Here is a 13618-nt window from a genome sequence, read left to right as displayed (position 1 = left end):
GGCCATGTAGTACGACCGCAGGGGGCCGGGCGCGGGGGAATCGGCTGTAGTACGACGGCCCGCGCTTCTCGTAAAGGAAGCGACCCTGGCGCGGTCATTGCTCGCCGCGGCCGCATTCCTCGCCCCCACTCCTCATCCCTCCACGGCGCCTGCGCATCAATGAACGGCGCGCGCGCAACCGTCGCGTCATTCGTTCGTCCTATCTCATTCCCGCGACTATCCGTTTAATCCTTCCACCACCACTTGCCACCATGAAATTTATCTATCGTCATCGATAACGTGGCAAATGTCACGTAATTATGTATACTGCTCAAGAATCTAAGTGCTCAAGTATATTTAACGCTCCAATATTATCTCTAACAAATTATTTACTTACATATTTATTATCTACATAATATGTATAATCATGAATGTGTTTATATCTTATTGAAAAAGGGTAAAATATAAATTGTATAAAAATGACGAAACAAACGACGAAACAAATGTGTTTCTGTTGAGATCCATAACCGATATTAAAAACGCGGCAATCCTGTTGAAGCGCGGCGTCAACTTTGTTAAAATTACAAATTATACGCAATAAGTTTTAAAATAATAACAATGCGTCAAGAACCATTTTGCGAAAATTAACATTTCTAGTATGTATATCCTTTATTCATTGTGTCTTTGAAAATATTCACTATTTCCGATAATTTAAAATATGTAAAAGGAAGACGGCAATAATGATAAGTATAATACGTTATAATCTACATATTGTTAAAACAATTAAAACTTTTTATTTAATATTTCTTGGTAACAAAAATTACATCCAGTATATCATGTTGAACCTTCATTAATCGCGCCATATAATGCTTTATAATTGACTATATTGAACGTTTTCATTATAAAAAGGTACAACTTGTTTTAAAGCACCTACTTATTGTGATGTTCATACTTCATAGCACAAACATCAAGTACCAAACTATAACGTCGCGTCTACTATTTACAACGGTTTTAATTACGCCGTAGGCGGCGCGATGAGAAAGGTCGAAAGCGTCTTAATGGTGTACGGGAGCCTTCGAAACGTCCACCGTAGCTCGTCCAACGGCTTTGCGTTTTGAGGCGCGGTCAACGCACGGCAAAGTGCTGGACTTACAGGTTGGACATGGGGCATTGGAATCCACAGGGGGCAAAAAAGAAACGCGCCGCGAAGCCCGACGCTCATCTCGACTACTAAATAACGCAGTACCTTTTATTATATTATGCACTTCTGCCCAAATTATCCTCCGTTCGGATCGGCCGTAATATCTAAATGTAGACATTACTTTTTTATTCGTTCCTGACACCAGCTATTAACCGTTATGGATGAATATGGAATATTCGTGTTTTTAATCATTCGGCTGCAGCAAAATTTACTCATCTGTAAAAGCTCTGTTCGGAGCTTTTGCTGATGAATGATCCGATTGTGAATATAAAAGTGATTTTAAAAGTCGATCCATCTATTAATTATTTTTTTCGATATGGCTACAAAGTAAAAAGCTTTTCACTCAATAAACTTTGGATAAAAATTGACAGCCTTTGTTAGTGCAAACACCTAACAGTTTTTTAAACTGACTTGAATGTCTAAAACACGGTTTTCACTTGGTTTTCACTAACAAAAGCGGCCAAATATTAGTTTTTTTCTTTGATGTTGCGTCGACAACAAACGCGCTGGTTTACACGTTATATAACGCCATAAACAAGGAGTTTTCAAAATTGACTTTCATTTTTTTCAATTACATATTTACAAAAAAAAGAAACAACCATTTTAATTTTTTGGATACCATAAAAATGATAGAGTATTATACAACCTGATAATTTCCTGATACAACGTTGTGTTACTACGTGAAATTAAAAAAATCAAAGCGTCTTCTAAACGATTCCTTAAAGACATCAAAAAGGATTTTGCATTCTGCATGATTGCATATGCAAACATAGCACACATTCCTGACAAATATGTCTCAGAAGCGCAAGAACTTTCTTAAGACCTCAGATGAAAAATACGGGTTGAATATGTGGAAAATAGACGCGCATTGTAAACTCAGTGGTGTAACTTCTGATGTACACTTTGCTATGCGAGCAACAAGGTAACAAAAGGCACCAACAGAGCCAATACGCTACGTGTGAATAAAGCTACTCGTACAGCTAACGTCGCTTTGATCGTGTCGCGAACGACGCGTTTGCGGAGACGCGTTAATGCTTTGAGACGAGTGGGACATGTTGACACTGCAAACGCTTTACGTACTTGCTTTACAAGTTTATTTAAAATCACCGGTAGTTTTTGTGCCAACTGCACTTACGAGCGGAAGCAATAGAGATTCAACTATTCTCAAATTGGATTTGACAAACATTTTAGAGCTGATATTTTCTGTACATTTACCAGATTTTATTGGCTTTACAAGATTTCTACAAATTATGTGTATACAAGATGCAAATCATGCCTTTTCAGACGTATATATTAGTCTTCTTAAAACTTATGAATTGTAAAAACGTGATTAAAATATTATAATTTAATAAATATAAGAATGTTATTAAGTTTCAGTTAATTTTCCATTACATAAACCTGATACTGTTATATCATAGATCGCTATGAACCGATCGCACCGTGGTTTATAAAATTTATTTATAAACCACCATTAGTCCATTGAATGAGTCCCTCCAAGGGGGGTCTAGAGTGCGTGAGTTAGTAACGTAAGATGTTTCTTCGGAAACATGTCAAGAGTCCCTAGGTAATAAACATACTAAAACCCCGGGCCACTAGGAGGAGCCCCGGAGTGGGGGGAGGGGGGAAATGGGTCCATTTTTTCATTTTTCGCTTAAATCTCAAAAACGGTACATAGTAGAGAAAAACTTTCAAGGAAAAGTTGAAAGGCCATAAAATTATCTACAAGTTGTAGCTAAATCATTTTTTCCTATATCCTACCGTTTCTGAGTTATACGCAGTAAAACATGATTTTGGCTCAAACAATTTCCACATCAATCGATCAAAAAATATTTCTTTCTTCCAAAAAACTCAAATGTGCAACTTGTGACCAGTACTGATAGATTGCTCTTAATTAGGTCTATAATTGGTAAAATAAACACATTCCTCCATGGAAGCCTTTAGGAGGAATCGATTGTCAAAATATTATATTAGGGCAGTTTGAGTTACTGAACTTGATCTTTTTATTTTTTTCTTCCAAAAAACTCAAAAGTACAACTTGTGACCGGTACAGATAGATTGCTCATAATTAGGTCTATCATTGCTAAAAATACCAGATTCCACCACGGAGGCGTTTACGGGGAATTGAATTTTATCAGGGTAGTTACGATACATGAACTTTTTATTTTTTTTCTTCCAAAAAGCTCAAAAGTGCAACTTGTGACCGGGTCAGATAGATTGCTCATAATTAGGTCTATCATTGATAAAAATACCAGATTCCCCCATGGAGGCGTTTACGGGGAATTGAATTTTATTAGGGTAGTTAGTTAAAAAGTTCATGTATCGTAACTACCCTAATAAAATTCAATACCTCCTAAACGCCTCCATGGTGGAATCTGGTTTTTTTATCAATGATAGACCTAATTATGAGCAATCAATCGATACCGGTCACAAGTTGCACTTTTGAGCTTTTTTGGAAGAAAAAAAATAAAAAGTTCATGTATCGTATCTACCCTAATAAAATTCAATTCCCCGTAAACGCCTCCGTGGTGGAATCTAGTATTTTTATCAATGATAGACCTTATTATGAGCAATCTATCTGTACCGGTCACAAGATGCACTTTTGAGTTTTTTGGAAGAAAAAAAATAAAAAGATCAAGTTCAGTAACTCAAACTACCCTAATATAGTATTTTGACAATCGATTCCTCCTAAAGGCTTCCATGGAGGAATGTGTTTATTTTACCAATTATAGACCTAATTAAGAGCAATCTAACAGTACCGGTCACAAGTTGCACTTTTGAGTTTTTTGGAAGAAATAAATAAAAAGATTAAGTTCAGTAACTCAAACTACCCTAATATAGTATTTTGACAATCGATTCCTCCTAAAGGCTTCCATGGAGGAATGTGTTTATTTTACCAATTATAGACCTAATTAAGAGCAATCTATCAGTATCGGTCACAAGTTGCACTTTTGAGTTTTTTTGGAGAAAAAAAATAAAAAGTTCAAGTATCGTAACTACCCTAATAAAATTCAATTCCCCGTAAACGCCTCCGTGGTGGAATCTGGTATTTTTATCAATGATAGACCCAATTATGAGCAATCTATCTGTACCGGTCACAAGTTGCACTTTTGAGTTTTTTGGAAGAAAAAAAATAAAAAGATCAAGTTCAGTAACTCAAACTACCATATTATAATATTTTGACAATCGATTCCTCCTAAAGGCTTCCATGGAGGAATGTGTTTATTTTACCAATTATAGACCTAATTAAGAGCAATTTATCAGTACCGGTCACAAGTTGCACATTTGAGTTTTTTGGAAGAAAGAAATATTTTTTGATCGATTGATGTGGAAATTGTTTGAGCCAAAATCATGTTTTACCGCGTATAACTCAGAAACGGTAGGATATAGGAAAAAATGATTCAGGTACAACTTGTAGATAATTTTATGGCCTTTCAACTTTTCCTTGAAAGTTTTTCTCTAACATGTACCGTTTTTGAGATTTAAGCGAAAAATGAAAAAATGGACCCATTTCCCCCCTCCCCCCACTCCGGGGCTCCTCCTAGTGGCCCGGGGTTTTAGTATGTTTATTACCTAGGGACTCTTGACATGTTTCCGAAGAAACATCTTACGTTACTAACTCACGCACTCTAGAACTTTTTATTCAATGGACTACATGGAACAATATTCTCTAGTGGAATCTTTTCTTATTATGTTCAAAACAGTCACAATCTGGCAAAAGGTAATAATAATATTTTTAATTATGTTACCTACAGTGGTTGTGTCCGTGTAAAATAATAATGCTTCAGTGTCTCGCTTAAACAATAAACCTCTACATAACCGGCAGAAATAGTCGATGTTTGATGGAACGAGCAACAAATCGTGGCGGCCCGCAATAATTTGAAACATTGTCAGAGAATTTGATACATGCGGAACTGCAGTTGCGCTCAATCCCCCGGTCGTTAAAACAAGTGATATGAAAGAAAAAGGACCCGGCGCCGATACCCTTTTCCGAGAATCCCTTTCTCGTTCACCGCGTTCTCGGAAGAATCGCACCAACTTTTTACAAACCGAATTCTTATTACAAAGATGCAACTGCGCTTTTAAAAGAAAGAGCCCTTTGACGATTCTCAATTTATTGAGCGTGGTACACACATTATGTCAGTGAACCCTTCGCAAACCTGTCTCTCGATCGACGCTTGCGACGTGCGTTCGTATATTGTAATTGTACTTAAATTGAAAATTTTCGTCATTATATTTATGAATAAATGTGTTTAAAGGAAAATGCAATTAAAATTTGTTGATATATGAATTACTTTTAAATACAAATTTCCCGCGTACCTAGACAAAATATAATGAAGATTTATCTTTTATAATTAATAAACTGGTCTTGCTTTTTAACTCAAAAGCAATCAAACTTCTATTCCGACAAATGACGATTCAATCAAAATACAAAAAATAAGCAAAATATATAAAAATCGAGTAGGTTCACACATAAGTTATATCGTATACATGTGCGTGTATGACAATCAGAAGAAAACGCTGTAAAATATTAATTATAAAACTTGCTGTAATTAAAGGTCGATGCTTAATTGTTGAACAGTTCCGGGTCTAAGTCATTGACCGAGCTCCGTCGGAAATAGATACTCCCCCCACTGTTCCGGTACTCAGTCCTCATTACACACATTCAGCTAACATCCTTAATCGTAAATAGGCACTTTTATTGCTGATACACGTGGACCGCAAGCGAAACGTTACCGCTTGCACTGTAGTTATTGTAAAATTAAGGCGCGAAGCTATTTGCAATGAACATATCTTGGGGCAGGGATTTGTGTAATATTTTCCTTGAATAAGATCTAAATAGGTTTAACCTAGTTTTAAAAAAGTGTAAAATACAATTCCGTTAAATGCTTGGTTTAAACTTATCCGTCCAATAAAGTATTACACGATAATTTTAAAATGTCACGTAAACTGTCAAATACGGACTATTAGAATACGTTTTTAAATGGTAGTTTTATACATTATTCGAGGAAAAAGTTTTATCCAAGGATTGAAAAATCAGCCCTTAATGTTGGTCGATAAATAAAGTCACAGATAATGAAAGGCACAGAGAGTCTGATGGGCAAAAATCATAATAAAGTAATTAAGAAGACATGTCAAAACGCTCAAATTAATCCCTATTGACATTCGTTACGTTTCACCGGGACACCGGAAGACAAGGGTTGACTCAATGTGACGATGCCGCTAATTGAACTAAACAATATTTGCGATCTGACTCTACTCGCTTTAATCGTATGTGGTATATACGACCCCCATCGTGTTAACCTTCGCAAGAAGGCAGTTAACATTTTAAGAAAAGTTCTTAGTTGGCCAAACATTGAAGATATAAACATAACCAGTCTATTGTGTGCAAACAGTTCATATTTTGATATAAGTAGAAAATAAGCAGTTTTTGCTGCTCATAGCTCTAGTTGAGATTTCACGCGTGCCTCTGGCCTGTGCTATACGTTTTTGTATACTATTAAAAGCAAAGGCAAGTTTACACCGAGTGACAATAAATCGCGTGCTGTTCAACTGTCATCAGACGTTCTTATTTACGTTTATTAAAAAAGCAGACGAGCGCAAAGGTCAAATGGCGTAAACAAGGGGCAGAGCAAGACAGACAGCGAGGCTTGAAGGCTACAAACGTCGGCTGCGGCTCATAGTATTTCAAACGCGGTCGTGAAGTTCCGCGAGTAGGTGGGTCGGCTGATCTCTCCGGCCGCGGCATTGCAATGCACATCCGGGCCGGTCGATACGGCCGACGACTTGCGCGCTACCGCGGCGTCCCTCATCGCCCCGCGCTACTATCGCGGCCCCTCACGTCTTAGAACCCCTCCACGACGACTCACATCGATTCATGCTTTTGATAATTATTGAACGTTGGTGGTAAAATTACAACACTGACAATCTTATGGGTGTGCCCACCTCTTACGACCTTGCTATCCGTATGACTTCCTTAAACATATAGTTATGTACAAGACTTGCAAATACTATCATTGGAGATAAATGAAAAAAAATAACAGTTAATTAAAGAAACAAGGTACATTCCTACATAAAAAAAGGAAAATTTATTTAAATCTGCCTATACTGGTTTACTTACTAATTATAGTTTGAAAGTTTATAAAAATATCGATGTATCAACATCTCTTAGCTATTATTCCAAACTACTTTATTTTTATTCTTCAACTTCAATAAATTGACTGCAGGCAGAATATGGGTAAACACAAACACGCTGAAAATTATAAAACTTTTAATCCTTCGTCCGCAAACCGTGCCATCGTGGCCGATTGTTATAAGTCTCCGTATTATTACGTCATTCCGATGCGCATAAACTACGTTGTATTGAAATGCTGAAATATCGGATACATGAAGCAATGGTTTTTTTATTTACTATAAAACAAATAATAGAGAAAGTCTTCCACGTCAGAATGTGAAATAGTGCTGCAAGAATCTAATTTCACACATTGAGCATTTGAGAAACGACAATAATAGCTATTATAGCGGAGGTTTAATATTACGACTGGAGCATAATGCATTTCTGTAGCGCAGCTTCGTTTTGTAGAATCGTATTTAAATCGTTTCAAGTCACTGACTGTGAATGTCGAGAATTTCTACTATGCGGGAGGAGGGTTAACGATACGTATCATCTGACGATAAGCATATTGTCGACTGTAAGCATCCACAACCAGTGTTTGCGGCTCCATCGGCCACCCCTGAAGCCGAAATAGGTGAAATTGATACAGGACGTCAAATAAGAATAATGCATGTTTGCGGATGTCCGAATCCTCACAGTAACTACCTTCAAAATTCCAACTTACGAAAACGGCTGTGGTGTTTGTAATCATGCTCTCCCAGTATTCACATTACAACGATACCAATTATAAAGATTAAAATCTTGATAAAATAAAGACGAATACAATTATGTACATATTTGTATTCATCATTAGTATGTTAAGTGTCATAAACAACAAATAAGGATGAATACTAATAATGCAAAATTCTGTTATACTTCAATGTTTACGGATATGCTTAGAAAGAAGCCACCGCAATCCGCATCGACTGTAACAATACAACTTTAATACAAAGCCAGCGTACGAAATATGCAAAGCGAAATCGTTAAAACTGTAACAACCGCGCATATCAATTTCAACAAATATTGGTATGCCCATCATTGGTGCCGATTCATTGACCGAATATTTACTGGGAGCTTAAATGCGCCTCATTGTTATTTAATACATTCATGTGCATTTATACAAAGGGTCATTAGTCATTACTAATGTGCACATGGTTTATATACCTACTGCTTAATATTTAATTATTGAGGATTAAATACATTATCTATATTCCTTTATCCTACCCTTATTAAATATTCAACAGAATTCTGCAATATCAGCCTGAATAATTAATTATTTTCCTATGGATATCACAGTCTCTCATAGCAGAAGCTACCTCGTCTTGCTATTCGCAATATCTTATATTTAATTAGTGGAAATTGCAGACATTTTCTCTAAGCTAACTTACTTTAATATTTTGCAATAGATCTTAATAAAGGTTCAAATGCAGAGAATTCTTTTAAGACTCAAGTTCTCTAACGTAATAATATTTACGTGTAATTTCTACAAGAATTTGAAGCAATTAAAATCTGTAGGATTCTTAGACTTAAGCCAATTTAAATGTTATATTTTTTATTAGTCTTATCTACTTATTATGACGTGAAGTTTTGTTTGAATGTACGGGTACCTACCCCATTTGACGAATACTGCGCGGACGGAGTTTCAAATAAAAGTCTATTTTAAGCGCGTCACACACGGTGAAGATACTATGTACTTATAATATTTTATCTTAAGATACTGTTATATTTTATATTACAGTATCTTAAGGTATCCGGTATCAGCATTCTGACCATCAATTTTCTTTTTGTCATTGCGTACTAAGGTCTAAGACCCCTGTAGAACCGCCATCCTGTTACAAATGACCCACAAAATTTCGCGTCATCAAAGCATTTATCTTTTGGGAATACCAAATGATTTATTTATTATTTATCATATGTCATTACAAATATTGTGTCGCTTTCTTAGACTAAGCGCGTAACAAAGTGTGAAGATACTATATAAAAACCCACAAAATTTCGGGTCATTTGTAACAGGACGGCGGTTCTACAGGGGTCTTAGTATGCAATGACAAAAAGAAAAATGATGGTCAGAACGCTGATACCGGATACCTTAAGATACTATAACGTTTTATATTAGAAAATCTTAACATAAAATATTATAGTATCTTCACCGTGTGTGACGCGCTTAATAATCTTAATATGTACTATTATAAAGGCGAAAGTTTGTATGAATGTTTGTTACTCTTTCACGTAAGAACTACTGAACCGATTACAATGAAATTTAGCACACATATAGAGGGTAACTTGGATTAACACATAGGATAGGTTTTATCCCGGAAATCTCACGGGAACGGGAACTATGCGGGTTTTCCTTTGAAAACGCGGGCGAAGCCGCGGGCGGAAATCTAGTAATTAAATAAATTCGAATAGTAGACGATCGTTATACGAGTAGATACATAAGAATATCAGAAAGGTTCAGAGATTACTTCTTCCTTTTATGCAGTAAATAGTGGATTTTTCCTTGCTATAAAATGATCATTAGATCCGCGGTACACTAGAGGAATCCTACAGAACGTTATGAGTGGAGAAATAAATTAAAGTTGATCGATTTTTTATTAAAAATATATCGGATACATATTTCCTTGAGGTTCTTTATGATTGGTAATCAGATTGAAACTCAGGAGACCATTCTTATTACAGGAAACTTATTACTTTCATATCTAATATCACAGACGCCATACAGAGCGAACATGCAATTCGTTCAATATTTCGTAACAATTTAAACTATTTATTGCAACTTGGCTATTTACATTTTCTAACAATTTGTTAATGACTCGTTTGCTGGTTAATGCATTGTGGTATACAATTTCGAAAATAATAGATTTTTAAGTAATCCTACCTAAATGTACCGTTATCGACTCGAACATACCATTTCTTTTCGTTAATTCAACAACTGAAGTTCAAAAATATGCTAGAGTGATTTTTTTTTATTTAAAATAGTTATACCCGGGTAGAAATTTATATTAAATAAATGCATTATAGTTTTCACTTTAATTTGTCTATATGTAAATCTTTCTTTTTATGGTACCTATAGGTGTGTATGATTTAACCATTTTAGTTACCCATTTTAACTTTTACCATTCTAAACTGCACGAAACTTGGACAATGATTAAAGTAAAATTTTGTTTGATCTAGTTTTTATCGCTTTAACATGAAGTGACAGTCATTTACATAATTTAAAATTTCATTAGCATCTGTGCAGGCAAAGTTCTTTGATAAGTTTCTTTGAAAAGTTCGCATTTTCTAACTAGATAAGCCACTTTTATCATATTCATGTGCATGCTTCTTGATTAAATTATCGATATTTCTGCTCAGAGATGTTTTGTACTAAAATGAGCTGTTTTCGAAAATTAGGGGATTATTAAATTATTTAAAAGCCCGACAATACACATGGGATATCCTTGGGATTGTGCTTGCACATTGGGCGACGCTGATAACTTGAACAATGGCAGACAAGCCGACTCTCATACGTATGAGATTAGTTGAGAAGTGGTAGTGTATTATAAAATTTTCAGTGTTAGTCTCTCAACAATTTTATCAAGACAAAACTGTTTCGAGAAGGCCCCCAAAAAGATTTGAACTTTTCTGGGATATGTCACCAATCCCCTCTGTGGTTTGTTGTCTTTCATTCATTAAAGTAAATGGAATGGAATGAGGTTCATTAAGAACTAAGTATACTGCAGTTTTCAGCATACTGACTTGAAGTTAATGTTATTTAGAGAATCTAGCTGCCTAATCTCCAATTGATCTAGAGTAAATTGTTCACGATTGGCATCAGGCCAAAAAAATGCATTTCATGCGTTTTAATGGATCATCAAAGTAAATAAATGTAATACGTATTTATGCGAGTATAAACACGGCATAGCAGTGGTGGCTCAGTGGTGAGACTTCGGACTTCGAATCCATAAGTCCGGGGTTCGAGACCGGGCGAGCGCGCAGGAAATAAATTGTTTTTTCAATTTATCTGCGCATGTTGTAACATCACCACTGCACGAACGGTGAAGGAAAACATCGTGAGGAAACCGACATGTCGAAGAATCAAAAGTTCGACGACATGTGTCATCCGCCAACCCGCACTTGGCCAGCGTGGTGGATTATGGCCTGTACCCTCATAGGAGGCCCGTGTCCCAGCAGTGGGAACGTATATGGGTTGATGATGATGAAACACGGCATGATTTATTCAATGTTAATAATTATATAAATTAAACTTGAAATGTAATTAAGCTCGCTTCCACCCAATTTCCACCACACTTGTCCCTGTTGATTCAAGTGGAAACTCTATAAACCCAACTATTTGTAGTTATGTAATGTTTTACATATTCATTACATGTCAACGCTGCAACGCAAAGCCATTTAGAGGGTTACGTATTATACGCGTTCACAATACGTCTGGCCGAAGGGGTGTGATCGGATTGTCACCGTTGCGTTCAATGTCCGGTCATGCCGCTACAGTCCTTTTCGATGGCCGTTCTAATTGGCGTTATGACACATTCATTAATGCAAAAAATGTATACCTGCGACGGTTGACGGGGAAAGCTTCGTACACATTTTGATTTGCGTTATACGGTACAGCTTTTATATCCTGCAAACTTTGTTATGATGGAAAAGTGAAATAAGTAGGTAAGCTTATTTCAAAAGAGCAATAATTGTAAAGAAACGAAAGTATTATTTATTTATTTTTGGATTTCTTTCGTTAAATGGAAGACGTTATACATAATCTAATTTTAGCCTTGAATTTTTTTACAGTTCTCTTTGGCCGTATTTCTTTTTTTCTAAAGACGTATTTCCAACCCTGTTCTATTATAAGTTCAATTGTTGAGCTAATTTAAGAATAAGCTTCGTGATAACATTTTCTTATTGTCGTCCCTTTTTCCATACCCACGTCTTTTATTTAATGTTCTTTACTTGCCTCTTTATTTTTGGTATCGTTTTATAATTTAAATTTCAATTATAAACTGGATTACTGAATATTCTATTTATTTCGATCCTGTTTGTTAATTCATGGTTAGATAAAACCCTAATGGCACTTTTGCGCATATGTCGTAAACATTTAAGTTTACAACCAAGTTCATTAAAATTGAATGATTCTGAATTGCATTTGAAGCGTCTTTATATTATGTGGTTTTAAAGGACCTTATTATTCTCTGCTTTATGCAAACGGGCGCGAATGCATCCTCACGCCCGGATTGCCCGGATCAGTAAGAATGTATAATTTACTGCTTTTAGTTTTATTTACCCCCATTTTTACTTAAAATACTAGTCAGGCGTTTTTAGTTTTCCTCGTGCTTTTTCGATATTAAGCATTTATAGTGCATTCGAGGAATTCCGGATGTCGGATAATTCGGAAAATTATGAATATACCACTTCAGAGCATCGTTTTACTAACAATGAGTATCGCGAAGGCATCGCATGAAAATAAACGGGTTTGATAACAATATTATTCATATTTGTTTAATCAATCAATAGTTACGTATTAATATAACGTTATTGCATTCATCCGGAATTACCCTAATACACCTTATAACCATTTTCGTTCAGAATGTTTTAGTGTAATTTTAATAGAACACATCAGATCAAGCAGCGGTGAGGATAAAGCAGCTAATAATTGTGGCAGCTGCTTAATATCTCTATTCTCAGCTATTTAATATCTCTCTCAGCTCTCTACATTATCACATTCACTCAAGTCATAATTAAAGTAATTATTATTCCGGACCAGACCACGAAAAACTATTATATGGATGGTTACTTTGAAGGACTGCTAATTATATCGAGCTTACTATATGAATTTCTTAGTAAAATATATATCGTACTTCCCCGGAAAATTGTAATCTAATCTTTATAAGTCCTTTTTCATCCGTCTATTTCAAAATCACGATACCCACAAAAGTAAATTATGCATAAAATTGATACTTCTTTCAAGACTGAATGGATTTAGATCTCCAAGATGAACGTAAGTAACTTATAGTTAGGCAATACATTTAACTCTAAAAAATGAACGCAGACCAAGTCACACGCAACAGCTAGTAATCCATAATAACTATCATTATCGTATTGGACGGAAATTGGACGTGAACGAAAGGATCAGGAGTGGGATCGACGGTTTTATTCGCCTTCCGACGGGGTGTAATAGCACCACCCCCGTCTTCAAGACGTTAGGTCTATTACGATGTTTTGCTTTAAATCGACTATGACTAAGTAGAACTCTAATTCGTTCTAAACCATTTCGTTTCAAGACATTTTTTTCTAAA

The 13618-nt window shown here is 35.7% G+C and overlaps 1 long non-coding RNA gene across 1 annotated transcript in view; it reads right to left on the bottom strand.

Annotated features, from left to right (window-relative positions):
- The window catches only part of LOC149911245 (uncharacterized), a 69800-nt gene that overhangs the window by 54862 nt on the left and 1320 nt on the right, over positions 1–13618 (bottom strand). The window lies entirely within an intron of this gene.

The sequence above is a fragment of the Colias eurytheme genome, chromosome 1 (assembly GCF_061535395.1).
Source record: "Colias eurytheme isolate Ceu_HAF_F1 chromosome 1, ilColEury1 Martin Lab GWU primary, whole genome shotgun sequence".
NCBI classification, from domain to species: Eukaryota; Metazoa; Arthropoda; class Insecta; order Lepidoptera; family Pieridae; genus Colias; species Colias eurytheme.
Note: the sequence above shows the minus strand (reverse complement) of the source record. Positions and strands in the feature narration are given on the sequence as shown.